The following is a 13416-nucleotide window of genomic DNA, read 5'->3' as shown; positions in this document are numbered from 1 at the left end:
AAGTCAAATTTGTATTTAAATAGATAAAAAGAATATTGAAAATATTGTATAGAGAAACTTCAAAGGTCAAATTCATATTTAAATAGAAAAATAATGTTAAGAAGTTTGAGAGGAAGGTGTGTTTTAAAAAAATTTGAAGGCTCAACCATTAAAATAAATGATGTTTTATATATTTTGTTACACAGATGGTTAAAAAAATTGAGTAAGGAAAGAACTCACCAATGTTAATGCAACTTACCAATATTTATTATAAATAAAGTAAAAACAAATTTAAATTATTGGAATATGATAAATTTAAGTTAAAACATGATAAAAGTTTAATATTATGTAGTATTCAATAATATTTAATAAAGTTAAATGCATTAAATTAAAATATAGATAGATATCTATTTATGATAAGTATCAAAATTTCTTCATAGGAAGCAGGATCCAGGATGTGATGGCACGATCTTAGCTGGGATAGTCATCATCCTTCTCCTCTCTATGCTGACGATATTGTTCTTTTGGCAAGGTTCCCACCTGATCTTGATAAGCAACTCAGGATTCTTAAGGATTTCTGCTCTACCATGGGTATGACTATTAACACTGACAAAACAAAAGTTATGATTATCAAATCTAAGAAGGACACTTACGCTAATTTTATGTATGACAATAATAACTTGGAGGAAGTGTATTCTTACAAGTACTTAGGAATTGATATCCATCACAAGCTCAACTGGAACCATAGCATTGAGAAAAGGATTAATGGGGGGTGGAAAGCTTATTTTGGTCTTGAAAATAATTGTAAAACAACAAACCTCGTAATGTGGGATAAAAAGAAGTTCCTCTTTGAAACTTTAGTCACTCCTGTTATCTTATATGGCTGTGAGGTTTGGGGTTGAAGCATCTCTAGAGAATCATGGAGAAAGATTGAGCAAATCTAGAAGCGTTTTATAACTTATAACCTGAAAATTAAAAGTAATACACCCTATCCTATTCTCCTTATAGAAGCAGGTATTTCCCCTATTGAGAGCCTAGCTATGATTAGCTTTCTGCTGTACAAGCACAAACTCAATAACATAGATGATCATAGACTTCCTAAGCTAGCTTTAAATCCAGCCAAAACCACCTAAGGCTCAATCGGGGGTGGCATAAAGACACAAGGGTCTGGTTAAACTATTGGGAGATCAACGAGAATGATGCATTACAAAACATAAATAACATTAAAGGTATTGTTACTTCTAAGTTCAAAGAAAAAATGTGGTGTGAGAAAGATTTAGCGGCTAAAAGAAAATTAAGTTATTATAAGAAGGTCATCAACCCCACCCTAGAAGATCAAAAGTATCTCTCTATTTTAACTATCTCAAAGAAGAAAATTAATATAGCAAAGATTAAAACGAATTCTCATGAGCTCCATAGTGAAACAGGTTGTTGGGCAGTTCCTAAAATGCCATGGATGGAAAGGATCTGCCATATATGTGAGAATAGGAACATCGAGGATGAAAACCACTTCCTCTTAGAGTGCCCCATGTACAACCACATTAGATCTCAGTTTCACAATCTTTGTTACAATACTGACCTTCCTAGCCTTTTACAATGTCAAAATTATAGTGAGCTCGGGAGGCTTCTCTCCAAGTTTTTTGAGCATAGGAATAAAATCTTAAATCAAAATAAATAATTTGTTTCTTTAGGTCTGATAGACCAATGTATGTTTGGTCTTAGCGGACGTTAACCATCATCATCATCATCATCATTAATAATAATTACTATTAATTGAGGGGAGAGGCGCTATTCAATCCAATATGATAGAGAGAAGGCACTCTTCAACCTAGTATGATAGAGATAGAGGTGCTATTCAACCCAGTGTGTTATAGTTTTTTTAATGTAATGTTTTATTTAGCATTTTGATTGGGTTAAATTACACAAAAATAAAAATAAAATAAAATAACTAATAATTATAATTATAATTATCAAGAAAAAATTTCATTCCGTCAAATTACATAAAACTAAAAAATAAAATAAAAATATAGATTAATAAATACAATTATAATTATAATTAACAACTAACTAACCTAGATCTATCTTTACTCCGAATCTATCAAACGATAGAGATTTAAGGCGTAGTCTAACTTATAGACGAAATAGACTTTTTCACTAGAATGCAAAGCAATTTCAAGAAAGAATGTGATTTTTTGTTGCTTAGAATGTATTTTAAATCCATAAATGGATTCAACACCATGTAAAATCCCTAAGGCAGTCAAATTCTCCACATTGAACAACTTAAACTCAAGTTTTTAAAAAAAATTTGCCGGATTTTGATTAAAATTAATGAGAAAACATGCCGTGAAAAATGTCATTTTGTCTATAAGTTACTAAGCAGATTTTTAATCCTCTTGGTGTTTGATAGATACAAAGTTAAGATGGATCTAGGCTAGTTATAAAAAGAATTGATATACAAGTTAAACAATTTTCTTCACCTAAAAATCACTGATAATTAAATAACTTATTCTAAAATAAAGATAACTATCAATGTAATATCAATTTTATCAAAATTTAATAATTTTAGTAAATTGAATTATTTACTTAAATTTCAATTTAATTCAAATTTATTTTCAATTATATAATATGGACGTTAACTATCATCATCATCATCATGAAAAATGTATCTAATTTGTACATAATTTAATAAATCATTGATAATTAAATAACTTATTCTAAAATGTAATATCAATTTTATCAAAATTTAATAATTTTAATAAATTGAATTATTTACTTAAATTTCAATTTAATTCAAATTTATCTTCAATTCTATAATATGGATGTCAACCACCACCATCATCATCATGAAAAATGTATCTAATTTGTACATAATTTAATAAAGTATTTATTTTATTTTATTTTTATTTTCTTACGTAAATTATTTCTTTTTTGGAAATTTTAATATTATATTTTTAAATATAAAATAGATTTGATTCCTAAGAAATCGTAAAACATTCAACAAATTTAATTACTTAAAACCATAGTTACCAAGTTCATATTCGAATGCCATAAAAATTCAAAGAGGAAATTATCAATTTGGACAAAATTCAAGCTTATACATCTTTTATATATATAGATATATATTTCATGCTTTTTGTATATTTTTTTTCTTATTAATTTTGAAATTTAAATAATTTCTAACCATTTTAGTTACTATAAACAATTTAAAAACTATAACTCGTTTAAAAAATTACATTGATCTTTTTTTCTTCAAGTGTTTTTATTTAAAATTATTTAATAAAAATACATACTAAAAAATAAATATTCTACACTTATTTAATTAAATTCTTTGTAAATATATTTGAAAAAACCAATTTTTTTCTATAAAATCTACTCACCTTTATAGTCGGGTTCCAATATTTCAAATATTTCAGAAATTCATAAAATGCTTTTCTAAATCCTATCAGGAATACCCAAATTGAAAGATAGAAAATTTACCCCATTAAAAATTAGTTACCATTTGTATACAAGAAATACCCAATTCGAAAAAAAAGAAAATTTACCCGGTTAAGAATTAGTTACCATTTGTACACAGGATCCGGCTTTCCAAATCCTATTCGGAAATACCCAAATTGAGAAATAAAAAATTTACCGGTTAACAATTAGTTGCCATTTGTACCTAGGATTCGGCCCCCATAGATTGGGTGCTTAGAGGCACTATGTTTAGTAAATACATACATGTCGATATCTGAATTTGGATTTAATCTGCCCATACATAAACTAAATGTCTATGGAATAGCGATACCAAACTTCGAATTAACATATTAATCAGCGAACCAAATCGAACACCAGAATTTTCGGATTTTTTTTTTTTTTTCCAATTTTCTTAATTTCTAATCAAATTTCAAGTAAAGTTAAATCTCAAAACATATCCCAAAAAACCAAAATCCATTTCTAACAATGGAAATATAACCGTTAGAGTGTCGGAAAATTTTAATCAATGATAATGGTACGCAATCCATGGCTTCTAGAATCCATGACACTCGGGTTTCTAGAAAGTACAAAATATTCAGAATTTAATGACACGTATGATAGCGTGTAAACAGAATCCATTTTTGGCGGGGAGTCAGTATTTTCTTGCCTTCGAAAACAGAATTAATTTCTCTCCTGTTTCCACAACTCCATTATAAATTGCCCCTTCAAGCCGTACTCGTCGTGGGTCTTCGAGATCAGATATATAAGCAACACAGTTAACGTCAGAAATGGCTGAAACACAGATCAAGCTCTCCAGTATGGTCGCGGTTTCGATTCTCGTGATATTGTACATCAATGTTGTGACATCTAATGCTAATGCTGCTACTGTAACAAAGCAAATAAGTCCAGGTAGGTTTTGATTGGAATTCTGGTCGAATATTATTATTATTTAACCTAGCAAATAAGTCCATGTAGGTTTTGATTGGAATTCTTGTCGATTATTATTATTATTTAAGCTAGAATGAAAGCAAGGGAAATTGAAATATTTTTTCATATTTTGTGATGGTAAATTGAGTAAATATAAGGAAATCAGAGTAATTAGCAACAACTAGCACCAATTTAATTTAGTGATAGTAAATTGAGTAAATACAAAGAAATTAGAGTAATTAGCAATAACCCACAATAATTTCAAAAAATCAATTTAGCTGATTTTATGTCAATCTAATTTAGTGATAATAAATTAAGTAAATACAAAGAAATCAAAATAATTTACCAACAACTACCAACCATCTCAAAGAACTTAGCTGAAGCTAGGCACATGAGTGCATGATTTGGCGGTCTGGGCTATTGGCTGTCTTGCTCCCTTCCCCCTGCTGCCGCTGTTGCCTATATGCTGGTTCCATGGTGATCGTTCAATGTGATCCATTGCGAATGTAATGTATGATGTGATGGTTGTCAGTGCATACAAAAAATAAACGTAATAAAAGAGAGCCCCATTCCCGGAACTAGCCCCTCCCTTCTTCAAAAAAACTTAGCTGAAGCTAGAACACCTAGACCACCTGTGATAGTAATTGGGCTAATTCTTGGTTTTTTTTTTTAATTTTCTAAAAATAATACTTTATTTGTGTGATGGTGGGAATGAATGGCAGAATTAACTTCTGGAGGCCTGCAACAATGTAATATATGATGTGATGGTTGTCACGGCATCTGACAAAATATAAATGTAATAAAAGAGGGCCCTATTCCCCTTCTCTTGTGAACTAGCCCCTCCCTTCTTCAAAAAAACTTAGCTGAAGCTAGAACACCTAGACCACCTGTGATAGTAATTGGGCTAATTCTTGGTTTTTTTTTAAATAATACTTTATTTGTGTGATGGTGAGAATGAATGGCAGAATTAACTTCTGGAAGCCTGGAATAATGTAATATATATGTGATGATTGTCAGGGCATCTGACAAAATATAAATATAATAAAAGAGGACCCATTCCCCTTCTCTTGGGAACTAGCCCCTCCCTTCTTAAAAAAAACTTAGCTAAAGCTAGAACACCTAGACCACCTGTGATAGTAATTGGGCTAATTCTTGTTTTTTTTTTTTCTAAAAATAATACTTTATTTGTGTGATGGTGGGAATGAATAGCAGAATTAACTTCTGGAGGCCTGCAACAACAGAAAGATAGCCCTTCACTTCCTTCATTTTGTGAGTATCTTCAGCCATGTTCAGAATCTAATTGCAACGCTCCAAATGTATGCGCTGAGTTCTATGGACGATCTGTGTGCTGCGAGCCTTGATTGCGGTACAGAATTCCTTTACACAAGCGTGAGGGAATATTGGAACAAGGTACAGAATCCTTGTACCACAAGGTAGACAATGGGAGATCAGATTTAGCACTAAATAGTCACTCATGTATCACTACATGAATGTCTAATTTTATGTCTAATTTTAATTAGATTTGTTTTGAATCTCAAAAAGTTGTTACAATGCTTAGAATCCTGAGGTGTATGCTATAAAGCGTACGAACGTTCTCAGGGATTCTGTACACAGTATTGTTTTTTTAATTCTGCTGTCATAGCAAAAATTGTCGCAATGTTTAGAATCCTAAGATGTACGTTGTAACTGGTTCGGAAGTTCTTAGGGATTCTGAACATAGTCTTGTATTTTTTCTCTGCTGGCAAAGAAAAAAATGTTACAACATTTGGGATCCTGAGATGTATACTGTAATTGGTTAGAAAGTTCATAAAGGTACTGAACATAGTCTTGTATTTTTAATTCTGTTGTGTTTACAAAAAATTGTTACAATGTTTAGTATCGTGAGATGTATACTGTAACTGTTTAGAAAGTTCTCTAAGGGTTCTGAACATAGTCTTGTATTTTTAGTTCTCCTGCCAGTTAAAAATAGAGTGTTTCGAGAAAATAGAATTCTCACGCTACTGTCCACATGGGTTCTTTTTATAAAATGACTTAGTAAATCCTTTAATAACACTTAAACAACGATGAAATATTTCTTCTTATAAAATGACTTAGTAATTCCTTTAATAACACTTAATATAACTAAGTGTAAGCAACGTTGAAATATTTAAATATAAGTGCGTGAAATAGAAGTGGTGATGTCTTTAGGGTTGATAACTAAAATTAATATACTCTATAATTTTAATTTATAAAAATAAAAATTGTGAGGTATATTAATTTTAAAATTTTTATGTGATATGAAATAAAAATGGTGAGGTATATAAAAAATAAAAATTGTGAGGTATATAAATTTTTAAATTTTTATGTGATATGAAGTATACCGGTAGAAATACTCTCAGAATACGCAGTGTGTTATGTTTCAATTTGACTACTTTCTTTTGGGGAGTGGTTTACGCGTTTTTAGGCCATGTTTCAAATTTAATTACTTTATTTTGGAGACTTGTTTTTGGAATGCATTGAACCTGTTTTAGTGTAGGTAGTTTTTTGAACTTAATTATATATTAGATTGAATTTAATTAGAAAATATTGTAAGTGTTGATAACAGTGACACGTTTAATTTGTAATTTGAGTAGCTTTATCTATAATTTGTAATTTGAGTAGCTTTAATCTAAAGACATTTAAGTGGTTAAAATTATTTTGTATAACACAGGCCTAGGCCACCTACCCCTTGCATGATTGGATTTTTTAATCACAAATTTCAAATCAGTAACTTTTACACCAGAGAGTAAGTTATATACAACAAAATATCTTAATAGAACACCTGTGACTATGTATTCTACACTTGTAAGCAATTAATTTAAACTTTATAAATATAATTATTATATATTTTCTTTATGATATTTAATATTTATGTATTATTTTTGGAAAATAAATTATTATAGTTTTTCATAAATATATGTGTAGGGGTTTCATCAAACTTCAAGCTTGAAGCGACAAACCTCAGTAAATGTCATGGTCATTGATGACTAAATTCATATTTTAAACTTATAATTTTATGTTGCAACTCAAACTTGTAATATATTTTTGAATTTTCCAAGTGCATGATAGCATTTTTTTATTTTTTTTTAAGTTTCATATTATTTTATTTTGTGTTATATTTTCATTTTAAAGTTAGTTAGGCCAATAGACTTGTTTATTTTGGAATAGGGATTACCAAATTTTAAGTTAATTATTAATAATAATTAGGTGGATGATCTAATTTAGTAGTATTCACAAATCAAAGATTAATATTTTTTTTAGAGTAATTTTGTCCTTTATACTCTTTTAGTTGAACTCACTAATTGAAAAAACTTTGATAGGAATAAGTGTCATATATGAAATGAATTATGGTTTTTTAGATATGTGGTAGTTGATAAATGATAACATTGTCCTATGGTATTGTAACAAAACTGTTGACATATCAATATTCTCCATAGTTAAAATTGAAAATATCTATATATTTAACTCATAAATATTTTTTAATAATAATAATAAAATTACAATTTAATTAATTTTTATAAAAATTTTAATCTTAGCAATATAAAATATATCATAAAATAAATTTTCTGATTCTTATTATAATTTAATACCTATAAACTATAAACCATTTATTTTATATAACTATACTGATATATATAAATAATTTATTTTATATAACCATACTAATATATATAAATATAAAATACAGATAAATAATAATAAATTTATAAAAAAATTCACACTAATGATTTACCGATCTAAACGTAAACTAAATCTAACCATTATAACTCAATCTAATACTATATAACTTACCCTAACATACAAATTTTCTTGAAATAAAATAAAATATAACCTGCAAAAACTTGAAATAAAATGAAATATAGAAACATGGGTACTCCAAATAAAACGTAGTTTTAAAGGACTCAGGAGAAGTGAAATAAAACTTGGAATTCATGCAAATCCACCCTGTAAATGGTTGATACAAATATATGTTTAAAAACAGTTAACCAGCATTAACGGAGTTCTACATACATTATTTTTAACTTGAAATAAAATGAAATATAAAAATATGGGTACTCCCAACAAAAGGTGGTTTTAAAGGACTCAGGAGAAATGAAATAAAACTCGGAATTCATGTAAATCAACCCTACAAATAGTTGACACAGATATATGTTTAAAAACCGTTAACCAGCATTAATGGAGTTGTACATACATTATTTTTAATTATAATAACAATAATGTGTTTATTTGAATTTCATGTTTATATTAGTTTTATGTTTTTATTTGTTTTTTGGGAAAGTTTATCTAAAGGAATGTGGAAAGTCTGGTTTTATTTTAAATATTTTGATTAAGTCAGATTACATAAAAATAAAAATAAAAATAATAATGTAAATAAAATTGAGGTGAAATTTTCAATTTACATTTATTCTAGGTTTTGACAATTTATAGTTTTGTCAATAATATTTTTATATAAAAAAATTATATATATATATAGAAGATCCATGTAATATCTCCATCCTAACTTTTTTTTTTACTTGATATTAACAGGTATGAATTAGTCCATATGACACGTGACCTTGTATCATGTTGCGGCACTTGACTGTTTCGGCATTCCATGTCATTTATCCGTCAACCATCATGTTACTCTTCGGCGATTGTACGAGGCTTCTTCCTATTCACTCAGGTTTCATTAACGGCAAGAGCTAACTAGCCTGCCATAGGGCATTAAATGCCTGTATGGAGGTCGGCTCTACCATGGATGTTCATACCCGAATTCAAGATGGACAACAACCAAGCTAAAAAATTGATGTTTTGGATTGCAGATTCTGCTAACATCTAGGATGGACAGCGACAAAGTCAAACAATTTACATTTTGAATTGCAGATTCTTGAAATATCCCAGAGAAGTCAAACAATTTACATTTTGAAATGCATATTCTGAAAACATCTAGGATGAACAACCTGGAAAGCAAAACAGTTTGTCTCTCAACATCAAAGTGCAAAGATTTACCTAGTTTCTTTCCAGATTCCCAGATATTTTAAAAATTTGCAATCCAAATATAAAATGTCCCAAAGACATCATTGGAAATTCCAAAAATATCCAAGAATTTGATAATTAGGAATGAATTGCAAATTCTGGAAATTTCCAAAAACATCCTTGGAAATTCCAAAAATATCCAAAAACCGGAAAGTCAAAAGTGAATTGCAGATTCTGGAAATGTCCTAGAATCTAATAGTGAGGAAAGAGATCAATTGTTTGACATTAACCTTTCTGCTCCACATAAATTCAGGCACACCCCAACGCTCAAATAGCTGACGAAACTCTGTTCAAAAACATTTCATTCGGGTATTTCTAAATTTAACAAAACTCTGAGTTCGAAAACATTTCACTTGGGTATTTCTAAATTTACCTGCAACGTTGATGTTCTCAATGATGTAAAAAACATTATCCTCATTGATCTCTAACTAATTTGCCTATCTATGTAACTGACTTGCCTATCTTTCAGAATACACATGCATCCTAGTGGTTCACTCTCTATTGTTAGTTTAAAATTTCTGTTGTTGTGACTCAATTTTCTGATGTGTGCATGAAATGATTTCAAGACAGAAAGTTTGTTTCTACCACCCACCAACACCTAAACAAATCCCATCATCTCTACTAACACAACATATAATAAAAGATGCAACATTACAGTAATATTTTAGTCTTGAAAACCTTGTCATGTCTGCCTAGAGGTATATTTTAAAATGGCATTTTCGAACAATAATTTCTGAACACAAGCTAGGGATACCTTTCAGTATAGCCACAACTGGAGATGTTGCACGAGCCAATTGTTTTTCCCTCTGGTATGGAACTGCAGGAACTGCGGGATAAATGGAAATCAGTCAAAGCCACTATGAAATCAGACATTATTAACATTATCTTATAGCAGCACTAAATTTTCATACTAATGTTGTGGAGTTAGGACAATTTTGACACCTTCATAAGCAATACACTTCAAAAGGTAGCAGATATGGGTTTGGGAACAAAAACATTTCCCATTTTCATAGGACTTTAGCGAATGCAGCCAGCTACTCCTTGGGTTCAAACAGTGATGTTGGTAAAACTCAAAACTCAGAAAAGTGCTTGTGCAACATCTACTAAGTAGCTTCTGTGCAAGAAGTTCTTGTTTCAGGGATTTGGATAAAGAACAATGAGTTGGGGAATCTTTGCAGATGACTTGGAGCTAAGAGATTGAGGGTTCTGTTTTAAATTTAGATACATAGACAGAGGTTTCAGTAATAGGCTTGGGTCTTCAGAATATAAACCCATGTCATGATCCATATTTATAAGGAGTTGTTGGATTTTCTTTGCAACAAATTTTGCATGTTATTATGTTTCTTTCAGCAATGTATTGATTATACCAAGATGAAGCATTTGAAAGTCTATAATATTGTTTTGTGCATGGGTAGGAAATATTGAATGGGAGATAGGGAATTATGCTCTAAATGTGTTTATATCTGGTGGGGTCTTGAGTGTAAATTGTACACACTACAAAAAATTGCATTTCAAGTGGTGTTCAATATTTATAGCATGAACTGTTTTTCATATGTTTAGTCAATATTTGTGTTCCCTCATTTGTATAGGGATTTGAAGAATGAAGAAGTGGGACTTGATCAATGAGTTGGAGGTTGAGGACCCAGAAGGAATGGTAGAGTTTTCAGCGGAAGATTTGGCATGGACAGAAGTAGATGGAGACCAAGTCGCGATTATTCCATATTGTCGACTTGAGGATTTTGTAAATGGAGAGCAAATGAGGGAGAATGCACCTGCTCTATTTGTTGTTAAAACTCGACGAATTAAAGATGTGAAGGATATCAAGAGGACAAATTCTTCAACATATCTAGAATATGTTGTGTGTGTGTGTGTGTGTGTATGTCTCTCTCTCTCTCTCTCTCTCTCTCTCTTGCTAGCTATATATATATATATATATATAATTTTGATTTTAAGTTCACTATGTCAAACATGCATAAATATTTTATTTAATTTTTGGTAAATTCTTGATCACCAGATATTGGTGTGCCTATGGTCCAAATCATGTACAATCCAGCAATGTAGCTGAACCTGGATCTACAACCAAAAAACGTCTTTATGAATTAATTGGTGAAAATTATTGACATGCTCAAAGTCAGTCCTTTGGTGTCTGGAAATGATTGAAAATTGTGGAGTTGGAACCCATCTATGCATACTCAATGCTATGTCTTTCAAGTCCAATGTGTCATGACTCATGAAGGAAGGATGGACCTAGCAGGATAAAACAATTATTGTAGAGCTATGTTGCAGGAAATGTACCAGCCACATTTCGGTACAAAAACTCCAAAACATGGCTAAAACACGCCTAAAATACATTTCAGTGGGGCTGAAAAAAGTATCTTATTGCTTCTTACTTTTGGAGTAAAAACTGCGTGACCAAAATTTTGGATCTGAAATAAAAAGGTATCTTTTAAATCATGAATCTATATTCTAAACCATAATGTTAAAACTGAAAATTTCATTGTTTACTAATTTGAGGGGTCACATTTCCATCACATTTCTTTTTCAAATTCAGGTTTCCATTTCCCCATATCATGCAGCTTAGTTATAGAGGTATTCCCGCTTCACCAAATTTCGTCATCCAACATTTTCCTTGGTCATCCATGGCCACATAGTAGGTGTATTGTCTCTTCCATCTTATTTAGAGAGATCCAGTTCTGCCATTAGGAGACAGTTCACATATGGTGAAGAAGGAATCTAAACCCCTTCAGCTATTACTTCCCTTCTAAACTTATTGGCATCCTCTAATTTAAAATGACCATACTCAAAAAATTCTCTCTCTTCTTGCAAAATAGTATACCATCTAATACTTTGTTTGGAGACAAAGTTTAGTCCAATTCCTAGCCTGTCCATTTTTTGGTTGGCAATTACTAGGAGGCCAAAAATTTTGGCTCAAACAAAGGGTGTTAGAGCTAGCAATCTACACATTGGGATTTTATCATCTGGTAAATAATTCATTGGTTGAGTTAATGCCTTTCTTGAAAAACCTTAAAGTTAAGACCTAGGGAGACTCGATCAACAGCTTGCCCTCAAACTTCACAAGAGGGGACCACCACAGCTGGTGATCATTAAATGACATGCCATATCTGAGAAACTAATCCTTCTAGGAAAGAAAAATCTTGACAACCTCACAAGCCTTCCAAATTCTCTTCAAACCACAGTTCATCTCGTTATCAATTACCACAAGGTGAGTTTCCCCATATTTCTTTTGAATTCTTTTTCAGTTTGACCATTTTTCATCACTTCCTATGCCTCCATAATGATATTGCTTGCTTAAACATTGGGAGTTACAGATAACAGGCCCAAGGATCCATGCTTGTTGACTTACTGTTTACATTTCCATTTCTACCCATTTGCAATTGCTCTTTTTGCTCAGTTTCCCTGCATTTTTGATGGCCTTGGAACTGCAAACTTTTAGTGTATGTGGAGATTTTGGATTAGATCAAATAGGGAATGGTGGTTCTAACTTCCAAGTTAGCTTAGAACACCATGTTCTCTGACTGCAATTTAATTCTGTTGAAGAGCATTACCATCATCATGGGGAGGGGTTAGTGGTTCAGTTATGCCAAGTAAGTTTTCTAATCAATTGGGTTTCTGTGCCAAAATATTTATTGGAATGAAAAGAACCTAAATGATCCTAATGGTGTTATGGCCAATAACCCAACTGCCCAAAATTCAGTGACAGTTGAAAAAGATCTCGCCTTGAAAATTGTTTGAGCCATGCTAGGATAGTGCTGCTTTGAAAGATGATTTATGATTTCATGTTTGTTATTGCAACTAAAATCCTTCGTAGCCTTCCTTTCACGGGAGGAATCAAATAATTTCCATTACTTGTTTCTTGCTATGGTTTTGTCATTCCTTTTGGTCAGTGTATTCAAAGTGTTTCATTTTGGGGTTTTATTTCTTTGCTTCCTCATGATATGACTTTTGGGCTATTCTTCAGTAGGTATGGTTGGTTTTATAGTTGCAACAAAACACCTCTGAGGA

The 13416-nt window shown here is 30.9% G+C and overlaps 1 long non-coding RNA gene across 1 annotated transcript; it reads left to right on the top strand.

Moving 5' to 3' along the window:
* Window positions 1-4199: 4199 nt before the first annotated feature.
* Window positions 4200-6016, top strand: LOC149214375 (uncharacterized). Its single transcript, XR_016250388.1, has 2 exons — window positions 4200-4341; window positions 5572-6016. It is a non-coding gene; the product is annotated as an uncharacterized LOC149214375 (long non-coding RNA).
* The last annotated feature ends 7400 nt before the right edge of the window (window positions 6017-13416 follow it).

Source organism: Pinus tabuliformis, chromosome 1_1, assembly GCF_031772625.1.
Source record: "Pinus tabuliformis cultivar Carrire ecotype Pingquan chromosome 1_1, CPIR1, whole genome shotgun sequence".
Taxonomy (NCBI): Eukaryota; Viridiplantae; Streptophyta; class Pinopsida; order Pinales; family Pinaceae; genus Pinus; species Pinus tabuliformis.
The sequence above is the reverse complement of the archived record's forward strand: the minus strand, read 5'-3'. Positions and strand labels throughout refer to the sequence as shown.